The 15,352-nt window shown below is 31.4% G+C and overlaps 1 long non-coding RNA gene across 1 annotated transcript in view; it reads right to left on the reverse strand.

The window, feature by feature from the left end:
* Positions 1–15,352, reverse strand: part of LOC118193100 (uncharacterized) — a 248,105-nt gene that overhangs the window by 209,649 nt on the left and 23,104 nt on the right. The window contains exon 2 of the long non-coding RNA XR_015038430.1: positions 5,124–5,189. This is a non-coding gene — a long non-coding RNA (uncharacterized LOC118193100). The remainder of the gene's footprint in view (positions 1–5,123; positions 5,190–15,352) is intronic.

Below are 15,352 nucleotides of genomic sequence, written 5' to 3' on the forward strand. Positions count from 1 at the left end.
TCGATTTGATGCGATTTCATCAAAAAACATAAAATTAAAAAAAAAATTCATTCAAATTTTAAAAAAATCGCTTCGAGGTGCATTGACTCTTGTCTAGATGCATCCTATGTACAAAATTGCGTAGCCCTGAGTCTATTAGCTTACGTGCAGAACGAACAAAAGACACACAGACAGACAGACTCTTCCTTTTATATATATAGATGATAAATCATGCGAGGACTATCTGCCAAAGTGGAAGGATGGCTTCGTGGAGGACTTTCTAAGGAAAACTGATCGTTTTCACGTTACACATGCGAAAAACCACGTAAACGCCTATAAAACCATACCAGTAATCAAACCCGGGTCAAACTAGCAGAATTCAGCGACTTTACCACTCAGCCGCTGGTGAACGAAACCGAAGAAAGCTGGGAGGAAAGAAAAATCTGATTAATCAAAAAATGGTCTTCTTGAGAAAAGTAATATCGGTTTCGAACAGAGCATCGCAAAGTGCCGCCTAACCGGGATAGTGGTTAGCGACGCTGACTGCCGTACCGAAAGGCCCGGGTTCGTATCCCGGAGAAGGCTTGGATGTTTCTTAACGTATAGTGTCTGTGCGGCATGGGCCACACTCTAAATATGGGGCAAGCCCAAAAGTCTTCTCAAGAGATTGGTGGTAGGGAAAGAGGAATGGGAAACCCTCGGAATCCCCTTCCGGGTGTGCTCACCTTCAATATTGTATGCAAAACTGGGCAAAGTTGTACTGTCACCCGCATTATGCCCAAGGCTCCTGCTAACGACTAATTTTGACTCCTTGCCAGGATGAATTTCGTGGACTTGTCCTGATATCAAAAAAGCGAGATTAGTGACAACAACAACAACATCCCATCGTTATGTTAATTTTACCGAACATTTTTACTAATGCATTTAACGTTCTGAATAACAGGACAAGAAAGAGCAATTAACATTGATTTAAACATAGTTTCTCATATTCATTTTAACTATGTTTAATTTTTTAATTTTATTTACGTACGTAATATATTGCTCACAATATTTTTTAAATGCAGAAAAACTCACCTTTTGTAACTGTAGGTGGTAATGAAAGATTGCTTTGAATTAACTTATGATAAAGTAAACAAGCATTGCGTAACTAACATAACTATTTATTTAAAAATATTTGTGACGGAATGTATTAAACAAAAAATCACGTATTCCGAAAATTATAAATGACTCACTTTAAGATAGTCATGTACTGATATGAATAAAATTTTTAATTTATAAGAACCCTGCAATTTATAGCGTAAAATTAGAAAAATGTTTTCTTCACAGTGGAGGGAGAAAAGTTTCTTTCGTGACTAGTAACGTAAGAGGCGCCTATGTGAAATAACGCGGCAGAGACTACAGTAGCGGAAGAATTTCAGTGTGATACTCGATTTGAATATCATAGTTTAGATGCTGTTAATTTGTTGGCGCTTTCCCTATGATCCGAACAAATTTTAGCAGCACAATCTATTGAAGACTACTTCATGCATAAACTTACGTAAGTATTTCACCAGTTTGTTTACACCATGTTAAAAAAGGGAGGGCTCTAAAGCAGTGATAAATCCCCTTTTTCACACTGGCATGATATAAGCTGTTTTTTATGTTTCTTCATAATATAAAAAGAAAATACAAACCAGGCATTTAAATTTCAGTGAAATTTGCATGGAAAGCTTTGAATCATCTTACCTTGAGGTTCGAATTTCATTCAAAGCGCGCTAAAATCGCTAGACACTGGACCTGGGTTCGATTTCCAGGCAAACAGGTTTACTGTGTGTGTAACGTGTATACGGACCAGTTATCCTTAGATAGTCCTCCATGAAAGCATCTCTTCCCCTTGGGCAGGTAACCCTAGTGTGCTTCCCCGTAACCTACTAAACCTCAAACCTCATTTAAAGTGCCTGCATGTTTACGTTTCAATTAAGCAATCAAACCTCTGCGGCAAGACGTTTGCTCATTATAAAAAAAAAAAATCCACACATGAGATCAAAGAGCAAAACTATCAGTTTTTTTTATTTCCGAAATGGGCAAGGTAAGCATTACCTTCAGCTTGTTTGTGTAGCAAATTCAGGAATGTAAGTAATTTTAATGTAATCATTTTAGTTTCAGGACTGATAAATAGGTGTGTTTTCTGAAAGGCAAAGAAATACATATCTTAGTTTATTTGAGTAGCAACTAACATTTCAATTGTAACCACTGTTTAAAATAAAGCATCTTTAAAACTGGCAGAAATTCATTATTTTCAATCAATATTTGATTGAGAAGTATTCCTAATTTTCTTTTCACTGGTGGGCGATTGAATAACATCTTAAAATCATAACAGCTTCAGATATATTTTGGATGATAAAAGAAAAATCGAGCATCTTGGGGAGAGAATAAAAAAAAAAAAAAAAAAAAAAAAAAAATCTCAAGTTTGCCTTATTTTGATCTGTTGAAGCAGCGGAAGCAAGCACCATAAGTACAAGAATCTATAAAGAAATTAGATGAAAATTATTGCCACGTGTGGGAAAAAAACGAACGCTAAATCTGTCACGTGCACAGTGTAATGACCGTAAAACAATAGGCATAAATGGAAAATTAGAAGCCAATGTCCTTTGTGAAGATTTGTTTTAGAACCATTGTTTCCTGATCCAAGAGTTCATTAATTATTTTTTCCCAAGCTGCATAAAACACATCAAAAAGTGAGAAAATGATTTAGAACCTTATCTGGTGCAAAGTTAACATTTCTTGGGTAATTTTTATTTCATCTCAGCAGTTATATTAGAATTACGTTTCCTCCTCGGTCAAAAATGAATGTTTGGCACAGAATTACGTTTCCTGTTTGGTCAAAAATAAATGCTCAGCAATGAATGTCTGGCATTTTTTAAAATTTAATTAAATTAACAAAATGAATAGATAAGTCTTTGCATCAAAAGGCTAGTGCACTTATATTACTTTGAAGGTCAATTCTTTGAAATTTTGGCGCAATTTAAGATTTTGATTGCGAAGAACCAAATAAATTTAAAATTATGCATAGCAATGTTCTACGTATAGTGTTTTAAATAAAATTTTAATATTTTAAATTAAATGCTAAGGAACTAATGAATGGGTTGAAATTTGGAGAAGGAAAAAACTTCTAAGTGTTATTGCTGTTATTCTAAATGTTATTGCAATTATTAAGTGCTTCTGGGTTCATTGGTTTTCTACAGTAGCTTAAAATACAAATTTTCAACACACCTTTTTCGAATTACACTCAAAAAGTTTACATTTGTATGTATATAAATAAATTAAGGAACCTAAAACTAATTAAATATACGTATAAATAAAAATACTATAAAATGGTGTATAATTCCTTTCATGCCTCTGAATGAAATTTATTCTTACACATGAGCAAACTCACCACTACATCTCGTTTTGCACGCAAGAAAATGACGTATATTTTAAATATGAAAATTAAACGACGCCTGAATATAATCTACGAATGCTAAATTATAATATGCATTTATTAAGGTGCATGATGTTTTAAGACAGCAATACAACTTTCATTATAATTTGAAAGTGTTTACAGAAAGCGTTATCGCACTGCTTTTGCCTTGATGTGATTAAACTTCTTTCACATTTTAATAAATATTCTACTGTCTGTTTCGCATGCAGTATCAGTCCTTTTTCATTCTCATGCCCTCTGTTAATTTGTACAGATATTAAACACTATTTTATTTTGAAGCCGAAAAACGTGCAGTATCGTCCTCCGGATTCGAACTCCGGACCTTCCGATTACTAGTCGAACATGCTTTCCAATTACACTTCAAAGGCAAGATATGGGGGAAGAAGAAAGTACCTTACAGTATTCCCCCCCTTAACCCTTTGTGTCCCAGATTACTTTATTTTTTGAAAAAGAGTTTGGAACTTCTTTCTTATATTTCTTTATGCATAAGAAACATCTCATATTAATTTTTTAGATAAATGTTGTAAATTTTTCATTGCTTTTTTTAAAATTTAAAATTGGAACTTAAAAGTCCGGTTGGAACATACCTTTATCCGTATAAAGTGGTTTTAGTAATAAATAGGCTAAATAAAAAGAAAATTTTTAATAATTAACTTACTTAATCATTTTAATTAAAAGTATATTATCCGTTAGAACAGAATAATCCTTTTTTTTAATGCAAAAATGTCATTCGTTGTGGAAATCAAAAAAAACAATTTTTTTTTTTGTTTCTTCATTTATACAGTGGAAAATTTTGCATAAGCAACATTGAGAATATGACTTTAAATCAATTTGTCTTGATTAACGTAATTCACAAGGCCTCTAGATTTAACAAAAACTGAACAGTGCGCTCCTTTCTTTTGTTTTCTAATATCGTCAGATACCGAAAACTTGGTAACCCTGAGTTTCGATGCAGATGGTATCTCAGAGAGTTCAGTGAAGAAATCTGGTCTTCTCTCTTTTCCTGGTGACATTGGTGAGTGACACTGTAATGAGTCTTTGTGTCACTCTTCTTTTGTAAACAAGCAATGGCAGTTTCACTACCAGTTCCCAATACTCTATATATGAATGACAAGAGTGATCCCCCTGCCCCCCCCAAGGAAAAAAAGGCGGTGGCACCATTTTTTTATTTTTATTTTATTATTATTATTATTATTATTATTATTATTATTTACTAAAGATTTCAACATACCGCTCTTATCAACACCACCAATGTGGCTATTGTAGTCCCTTCCTGCTATAAGGGCTAAAACATCGAGTTTGGAACTGTCCTTTTGGGTACATGTATGTTTTCCATGATAATTTGACCGACAGAGTATAGAACGATTGTCTATCTGTCTGAAATAAGAAATCCCTTAGTCTGCAGTATGGAATTCAAAATCTCCTCTTTTCAAAGTTTTATCTTGAGCCAGAATTGGCAAGGACTGCTTCTTGTGCCACATTCACTTATTCCAACAGATTTTAGATAATCAAGAAGTTCAAATGACGAAAAAAAATGAAAATAGGAGTGAAAAATGTGAATACAAAATGTATAAATGAAAAATTAAATGTCTAAATTAAATGAAAAATATAAATTAAGTTTGCCATTTGGAAAGAAAAGTATGCCAAATAAAAAAGAATCAATAAAGCATAAAATATACAATACTTTTAGATGTCCAGGTCCCAAAGTCCCAGGGGAACTTCGCAGTCCCGTAGGTAAAATCTTTCTTTGCTAAAGAAAAAATAAAGGTTTGATTCTCAAAACTTAATCATAAAGTTAGTAAAATATATTACACATTTATAAAAAATATAAGAGATTTATCTCTATAATTAATCAGAGATCCAAGACTTAAAAATTAAGCGATAGCACTTCCTCCAAAATGGCCGCTTTAAACAATGTTTCAGAGCTAAACAGCTCTGTAAATATTTCCCATGAAAAACAGCTCCTGCTATCATCGAATTTTGGTAAACAAAAGCTTAAAATAATGTGAGCTATTTTATTGATAAAGGGGGTTGGGGAGGAAGGGACAAAGTCCCTAAATACTTGCGGGAATGAATTATTGTCCACCACCTTTTAGTTCGGTCACCACTGTATTTCGAAGTCATGAAGCCGAAAAATGTGCAATGTATTCTGCCGCTGGGATTCGAAATCCGAACTCCTGACCGGACTTGCTTTCCAGTTACACTATGAAGGTACGAGGTAAGGTTGGTTTGCTTATTTGATTACGGCAAAGTACCCTTAGGAAGTCCTTAGTTCCCTTAAGAAGTCCACCACGAAGGCTCAAGAACTTTGCCATAATCAAACGAACGAAACCAAACCTATAAATTACCACTCTGAATAAACCTTCTAACCATCTAACCAATGCCAGAAATCTAAACTTGATCAAAAAATATGTCATTGCAACTAAATAACAAATAATCAAGAAACTTAGACAGCAAAGCAGATCGGCACAAGCAGAAAACTTTCACAAAGAAAACCAGAATTCAATTCATTATCTGACGACCCTTTACAATAATAGAAATTTCGGATATATGTCATCGCATGATATTAACAAAGATAATATAAACTCTTGTGATAACAAATGCTACAGCTATAAAAGTGCATATCGTAGTTTTGGATTATCACATGATGTGCAAAGAGTCGTAGTTTATTTTCCCAGTATTATAACCTCGCAATCTGTTTTTTCGAAACATACCAGTAATAAATTCTACAGAAATAAGGATTGTCGACTTTTGGCCATACATGGAAACTTCCCCTAGGTTTAGAACATTTCGTATCTAATTATAATGTGTGTATGTGCACATATGTATAATCCAGATATAAACATTCATTAATTGCGTTTTTAGTGCTTATAATTTTATGAAAGTTTTGAAATTTTAATATTATTTTTATAATAATTGCTACCATTTAATTAATGCTGCTTTGTGCTTATTTATAATTTATTTGAATGAAAATATTTGCTCTTAACTTATATATATATATATATAAACTTATTATAAATAATTACATTTATTTTAACTCGGATATCATTATTATTTTAATGTGGTGTGTGTGTGCGTGTAACATATAAAATGTGAAAATTACTAATTTTAATCAGCGACAGTCCTTTTAATTTCTCATTTTAATTTGGCTATGTCTCCTTCCTGGAATCTAAACTGCATTGCTTGAAAAACTAATCAGTATAATGCCATCATTAATCTTCCAATGCGGTTAGCGTGTGCCCATTCACTGTTCAAAAATTTAAACAAAGGATTCATCGCTATAAATACGCTTTGCTGAAATACTTACTCTCTTTTCCTGTTTTCCTCTCTCTTACCATATGCGTGTTGCTTATTCCTCTGTTTCAGCCATTGTCTTATGATGTGATCTGTTTTATAAAATTGTGGAGGGTGCTTATCGCACCAAAAATTATGTGTGAATGTGTTTATGCTTATCAAGAATATCCACCAATAAATGAATAGGTTGTTTTGATCACGACGTGGCTTCATTATGTCATCTTGTGTATCTAAGTTATCAAAATTATGACATATATATGACTGACGCAGTACATAACGTGATTCATGCAGTGACGGAGTTTGGTTCATGAGAGATGTTTGTCGCAGTGGCCGTTTTAACATTTCTTTACTCTTAAGAAACATATTCATAACATGAATTACACAACGTAATAAGCGCTATCTGCACGCTCGTTCTTGATCACAGTTATACCTTCTCTGCGTCTTTATAACAATTAATTTCGGTGGAGGAACGAGCAGCACGCGGCAGTGTGTTGGCAGAAAAGTAGCAAAAGAGAGGACGCAGAGTGTTCAAGATAAAATTTCCATGCAGAAGGATTTGGTTTCGGTTAAGTTTTATTTTGATTGGTTAATTTAAAATTTTTGGCTCCCAAATTTGAAAGTTTAGAATAGTTTGAAGCGTGACGTAAGTATCTGTGTCATTAGCCTCATGCAACGATCGTAAGATATGGATTAATTTTGAAATGACGCAGTTTAGAGCCATATATTATAAGTTATTTTAGGACAAAAAGGGGAAATAATGAAATTAAAATGGATCATAAAGAGATTATTTCAAATTAAAGTTAGCATTTTAATTTAGATATATTTTACTCACATATTTCCTTTTTGAGTATGGAGTTTATATTAGCTTCTGCTGGTCAGAATGGAAGCATAATTACAATTATTTCAGCCCTAAACGTTTATTACAGTGGATATAGATCGCTGTATGTATATGTAACATATGTAAAAGATTTAATTCTCGAACTAATCTACAATGTCATTTAAATTCAGAAGCATAAGCAAATCAAGTGCAAAATCTATTCATGAAAATAAATCTACCAATTTAATAAACTAAAATTAAATTAAACAATTTTTTTTAAAAAATGCATATGTGAATGACCGTAGAGTAGGCAAGAGACAGACTTATCAAGGGGAAGTTGCCTCCAAACCTAACTCTCCAATCATTCAATTCGTGTTTCGTCATTGATGTAGGCAAGGGTAAAAGTCAAAACCAAAAGTAATTCCAATAAAGTGGTACCCTTAGAAATTAACATTTAAGTATTAACATTTAAGAATTAAAGTTCAAAAAGGAAAATACTAATGAAGTCTTTTGAGTAACAAGCAAGTAAAGTCAAGAATTAAACTTTTTCTTAAAAAATTAAATTTTTTATAAAATAATAAAAAAATCTAGAAACCAATGTATTTTAGAAATCCTTGTCTACAGAAACTTCCCCTACACGAATATGCATATCAATAAAAAGAAACTATAAAAGAACTATACATAATCCATATAAACCAATAAGAAACAAAAAGAACTAATTCACAATTTTTAAAAAACAAATATAATTTTAAAAATATAATTTCATATTTAGAAAATACTTAGATACTACATAAAATTTTAAAAAAAAAAATACTTAAAGTAAGTAAATAGTAAGTTTCAATTCTAACTGTTTGCACATTTTTTTTAAAATTATTTTAAATTATTTTGGCTTTTTTCCTTTTTTTAGAATTTAAATTTGCTTTTTTACTTTTATACGTATTTGTTAAGAATTTAAATTTGCTTAAATGTAACATATGTAAGATACATAAAAGGAACTTCTAATTTTAACTGGGGATAGCGTCTCTTATTCTTTATTTTAATTTGAGTGTTTCCCTTTTCTGTCCTAAAAATAGTAACTATTAATAATATATCAATTTAAACTGCGTCATTTCCAAATTTATCCATATCATAAGATCTTACGTACGCTGCAATGCGGATATCTTTTACCCAATCACTGAATAAGATTTCTATTAAGAGCCAAAACTTTTTAACAAACTAAATAAAAAATTCCCCAAAATGCAAAGAAATTTATTGACACATTAAATGATACTCAGCAAAATTTTATCTCAGACTTTCGCGTTAAGTGGTTTAAGTATATGTGGACTTACATGTTTCTAGAAGTTTTATGCATTAAGCTTCATTTCTCATTCAAAAACTAAAGTATATTCTTAACGTATATTACGAGAGTAACGTTTCCGTGGAACACAGATAGTAAATATAAAATTTGGTAATCCGAATGATTTAAAAATATATAAATATAATTAATCCCACAAATGATCAGCTTTATTTTTAATTGATAATTAAGGAAGTAAATAAAAATTAATTTTATACAAACTATTAGGTTTTTGAAGTCAGGAAACGTGAAAAATTAACTTTACCCTTGATGAGATTCGAACCATGTATCTTCAGCTGCTAACTACACTTAGCGAGTGCATATGAGGAAATGCGATAATACCTGAGATTCTACACCCTTTAAAGGGCAAATGGGGACGGGCACGAAACACAGTCTGTCAAATCCAGGCTATAACGAATTTTAGTCCACATTTTAGTTCGAGCGTCATTGTAGAGACTATTGGACACTTCAAGCGAAAAAAAAATTCAACTTTGTTCTCGCTAGGATTCGAGACGTGGGTTGTGCAGTGCTAACCACTTACATTACAAGAGCATGCTCGGGAGAAAGTAATTATTCCTTACAACTTCACGAATGACCTATACTAGCCACAATGTAACCTAAATGCTTTGTTATATTAAATCTCTAAATATATTCGATATTGTTTCCTTCTTATCTTACTTCTGGTATTTTAAGAAGCTATAAATAATTAAAGTAAATTCTTTATTTTGGGCTCGCTCCCTTCCCCTCCCCCCAAAAGGAAGGGGATAATGGGTATTACTCAATTTTTTTGGTTTACGCTGGATATTTTCCTCAATTCGTAAAATAAAGTAAATGTTTATCATTTCACTTTTATTTATTTTTTTGTTTGGTTTCCACTGAATGATTTATTACGAAATGAAATTAATATCATTGCCATGTATCTACACATCCTGCCTAATAAATGGTACACGTGAATTTAGGCTTTTCACTTAAAATTAAAACAGAGCATTTTAGTAATTTAGAGCAAAAACTTATCTTACTTATAAAATTTGTACTTCCTTATGATGCGAGTATTTTATAAAAGTGCTTACATCTAGCTTGCTGAAGGTTTGGAAATGTGATTTTGATAGAAAATACAGTGGTTTCACAGCAAATAAGCTGCAATGTATATCCGCGTCTTTTGTGATTTTACGAATACTACTCATATAATGATCAGAGGTCTCTGGCATATCGGCGAGTTATTTTCTCTAATTTGGGTCTCTGCCATATTATTAGCAAACTGTTTTCAAGCTTATGATGCAAGTGATGATGAAAACATCGTAAAGAAAACAGCGAAGGAGAAATAGGTCATATTATAATAACAAGACATAACGAAGGAGCAAAAGAATATCACAAAACGAGCGACATAATCATCTCTTGGCTGTGACGTCATTGAGCTAACATTTTATGATTCAGTAACTTTAAAAAATACCTTTGCTTTTGTAATTGTGTTGACTGGAAAATGTTGAAAGAAGAAGAAAAAAAAAAAAGACCCACCTCTTAATTAGTTAATAATTTAGGAATGTATTTTTGTTAACTATTTTGAAATTGCATTATAATCAGACGTATAACTAAATAAGTATTAATGAGGTCTAAGCCATCGCTGTTTTTCATATGTGATTTAAGTCTTCTCTTAAAACCTTATCAAGGAAAGTTTGCTAAAAGAAAATAAATTTTACAGGCTTTTGTTTTAACTTGAAATGTGCATTTTAGAGATGTTATTGCCAACTGTCGCCTGTTATAGCTTTTATTGTTAATATCATAAAGCTCTGAATGAAGTGCCAGTAAAGGACTGCAATATTTTATCATCGTTTTGATTGCAGTCGTAAAATTCTAAGCCAGTGCTTTTCAAACGGAGGCTATCAGGTTCTGTGTTCCTCCTAGGGAACATTAACTGTCCTGACTCGGAACAGGGAGCTTAGTAAAGCTATGTTCAATAAATTTGGGAAGTAGACAATACACACAGGAAGGGTATACGAAACCCTTTATTTTTCTCTCTTTACAATGATTTCCGGACTTCGGAATACAGAGACCAACCACTTGTGGTCTGAACGTAAGAATATAAAAATATCAACTAAACTCTAACTAAACTAACTTTGGATTAATCAAACAAGTGCCTAACTCCAAGATTGGCCGTATATTAACAAAAAGCCGTATTTAGTACAGAGAACTGCTAACACTACGATACGTTTAAAATTATCAAGAGGATTAAACCTCTGGCCTTGAAGGCAACCAGCAACCGAGTACTACGGCAAGCGGCCTGCTTCTAGTAACTCCTTCCTCTCTCTTGCTTGGCAAAAAGCCACAACTTAAGTACTTGGCGTTCGCAAGACAAATTTGCATAAATAAGTTAAAGCTTTTAATTCTGGCCGGAAGTAGAAAATAAGAAGTGATAGTAAAGATTTAAAATAAAATAAACGTTAGTAAAACTTAGGATCCTTACAAGGCCTCAAAAAATTTCTATTCGTATTTTAAGTTATCTTTATTTAAATAAAAGGCCAGAGTTGGCTCGTCCAACTTTAATAAATTTGGCAAGGTAATTTCACTCTTATTTAGTTTTTGATAATTATCGTGCGCTTTTCGTATTGTTTAATGCAAAAGGTAAAAATGCCATGTCTGAGCATCAAAACGTCTGAACGATAATACTACTTACTGAACATCAAGATCTTTGAAATTATTTGCAGCCGATATATAGGCCTTTCAGAATGAATTTCCGAAGCGGAGGATAGGGAAACATAATAATCAAATTTATCTTGAAAAGTTAAAGGAAAATCTGTGACCTGAACATCTTTATTATTAGAATTTTTACAGAGTATCACTTGAGCAAAGGAGTCGTTGAAAATACGGCAATGAATCCCCATGAGTATTTTATTACGAATTGATTCTGTATTTTATTACGAAGCTTGAAAACTAAACTAGAAATCTGAATTTGTAAACGTATAACGTCTCGTGTTCTTGGAAGCATAAAATGTATGAAACGTCTAAAGCTTTTCATATACATTTTAATTAATTTTCAACTTCCATAAACGTTTTCAAATTCACTAAAAATATTCCGCTTGTTAGGCTTAAGGTAACAATGGTTTCTGTATTTTAAACTTGGTCGTAGCTATGGATGTTATCCCCTCCTAACCTTTTGCTTTGGCTAAATTGCTTTCCATTTTATTCTTTAATACTCCTTTTATATTTATTATGCTAATTAAAAACTATTGCGTAGACTGAATTTTCAGAGATGACATTTGATTGAACAAAGGTGTACTGTTCTCGGTTTCCTACATATACCGTTCTCAAGCAATTTCCGGTGCATCATTTCGTTGAGAGTTTTATTCTTATTTAACGGTGTTTTGATGACTGCTAGTTTTTCGATCTTTACAGTGATAGCTAATTTGATCTTTGGTTACCTTCTCTCTCTTCCCAAATTTAATTGTACTTTAAGGATTTAATTTGTTTATTTGCTTGCTTTATAACTGACAACATTGTTCCCAATCTTATTTGTATGTAATTTTGTCATTTACCTGATTATTTTATTATGTTGTTCATTTTGTGTTCTGAATGAAAGAAAATCGCAAAACATGAGTTCTTGAATGAATAAATCGCATACTGCCAGACTGTTTATTTCAGTATATTTACATTTATATGAGCATATAAACAGAAACACACTTCACATTTCGCCCGAAATCTAATGGAAAATTTTTTCTTTTTTTAATCGTAGTGTTTAACCAGATATTTTTCTTGTCGCTTTTGTAATTTTTCTATATTTTGTAATTTTTATTTCTATATTTTGCAATTTTGTAATTTTTTTATATTTTATTTTTCTATATTTATTTTATTTATATATTTTATAAATATTAAAATCTCTTTCAATTCCAGTGCTTTTTATTTAAATAAGTCACTTCTTTTTGTCTTTTGTATAATGTTATTTAAAATTCTTATTAATAATAATTAATAATTCTTATTAATAATCACGATAATGCAATGCATACTTTATACTGAAAGAATGTTTTGAAAATTTCTGAATCATTACTTTATAAAAATATGTAAATTGCAACTGATACGCATGAAATACAGATTATCTCAGCATTGTCAGATTATCTCGCATTTAGAAATACGTTTAAAATTTTTTGATGATCCGCTTGTAATATTTCTCTGAACGTTTTTACTTCGCAAATAGTAGAAATCCTTAAATATGTGTCAAAAGTTCTAGAGCAACTGAGTTTTCTGCAGCTGCTACTTACGTGGTTAAAGAGATAACATGATGTACAGTCAGTAGAGAAGAAGAAAAATAATTTCGTTGCTGTGGTAACAAACGAAAACTAACCCTTATATTTGTGTTTCGACTTTCATAGAAGCAGTCATTAACGGCGGAACATAGCTTCTAAATATTAGACATTTATTATTCGAAATGATGAATCAAGTGTTAATTAACTATGCTTCAATTTCACTCTTTATTTGAATTAGATAAAAAAATAAGGTTTTTAATTCATAATTTAAGCTGGTTTATAACAAATACAGAAAAGGTTGAATTGCTTAATTTCGTTTATTCAAAGTCTTCAAGAGATTCTTTTCTTGGCTTATTCTTTGAAACTTGTTCATTATACTTCCCTTTTAAATCTGCAGAAGGGAAAAAAATAACTTTCACTGTCTTATGACATAGAATTTTACTCACATGCTTACGCATAATATCTTAAAAGCACGTTATTATTTTAACATATTATTGCCACCTAATAATTAAAATTGATTTCTTTGTGTAACTTAAAATAGCTACAGAAATTATGAAAGGTCATTTTGCATACTTTGTTAGCTTTACAGCTGAGTAAAAAAGTAAATAAATGAAATGAAATAATGTGGAAGATTAAACCAATAACAATGGGTTTCGTCAACTTCGCATTTGAATACCTGTGTCTTTATAAATGTTCCGTCACGAGTTTGTTGACAGTGTTGAAATTGGTTTCCTGTTAAAATTTCAAAAATAGTAAGCATTCCTTCTTTCAAGAATTTTGATGTTCAGTTCTGCCTGCTACCGATGAGGTGAAAAACGCACTTTATGTTGAAAATCTGTTCCGTTTTATTCTGTAAAGATTTGTTTATCCGAGCGACTGTGTAGTGTAGTCAGAGTTTCGTAGTATATTTCTAAAAGTACCCTTAAATGAAAAACAAACAATTAAATACAAATAGAAACTGCATTAAATTTACAAATGCAATAATTTTAAAACAGTTATAAAATTTTTATAAATTATGACTATCAAACTATAATAAACAAAATAAAGTTATCTTTTTCCAAAATTACATTTAGTTATTTAGCTCACATTTAGCGACGTTATCTAGTAAATATTTACTTAAAATTAGAAATTTTACTTCAGAATGTAATGATGAAAAACTTATGGCTATTTTCTAAAGCAAGAAAAGATGTTTTACGGTTTTATGGATATTCAGCTTAATAAATGTTTTAAATTATTTCTAAAGATTTATATAAGTTAGCTGAAAATATATATTAAATATTAATTTATCTCTGAAGGTGAGACTGCAAATATTCTAATAGCTCAGTAAAAGTGCATACATAAATTACTTGCCTGGTAAGAAGAACAGAAAGAATTTATAAATAATAGTTGAATAAATGGAAATTCAGATATTAATAGCACCGAGTAAAGGAATTAAAGCAGACTTACATCAGATTTCTGACAGTAGTAATGCCGATGACGATGTTTGCAGTGAACTAAGAAAGATTTAAGACAAACTTCCCTGCCTTCATGTAATCAACACTGTCCGCCTTGGAGGAAAGATAAGTAAAACTGACTATGAAAGGAAAACTACATTTTTGATTATCATTTTGAATTCTTTAAATGTTTTAAAATCGTCTGCAGTAATTTCAGTACATTAGTCACTCAGCGAAGGAGAAACATACGATTTTTGAGCAGTTTTAAAGTTGAGCATAAATTATTATCTGAACATCAAAGCTATGTTAGCAGAACAGCTAATGAAATTATAACTGATATCAATTAATGACTCGGCGATATAAGATGTATATTTTCATGAGTTTCGGTAGAGTTGTGGATTATAAAAAGACATTATGCTGCGGGGGGATATAATGTATTTTTATTTCCTCGCGTATTTCATTTCCTCTCTTCAGCTCTTTAGAGCCAGGTTCGGAAAATTTTTAAAATATGCCAGTAATTTTCTCCTTCCTAATACGCTCAGAGAACGAGCTCCCCTAAATTTTAAAATAGATTCGTTCACATAGGATTGCTTTCGTCTTACTAAAAACCGGTATCACATCTGCAAGCTATCCTCAACAGCGAGACTAAAGAAAAATTTTATAGAATTTTTTATTTTGGGATATCTGATAGGTTGATTTATGCAAAAACAAGTTCTTTGGAGAAAACGTTCGAGGGGCAACGTTTTCAGCAAAACTTTTTTAGTTCAGTTTCAAAAGTCCCTCTTATTTTCACTTCTACTT

This window comes from Stegodyphus dumicola, chromosome X1 (genome assembly GCF_044657685.1).
Source record: "Stegodyphus dumicola isolate Sdum_Otavi_A_Nest chromosome X1, ASM4465768v1".
Taxonomy (NCBI): Eukaryota; Metazoa; Arthropoda; class Arachnida; order Araneae; family Eresidae; genus Stegodyphus; species Stegodyphus dumicola.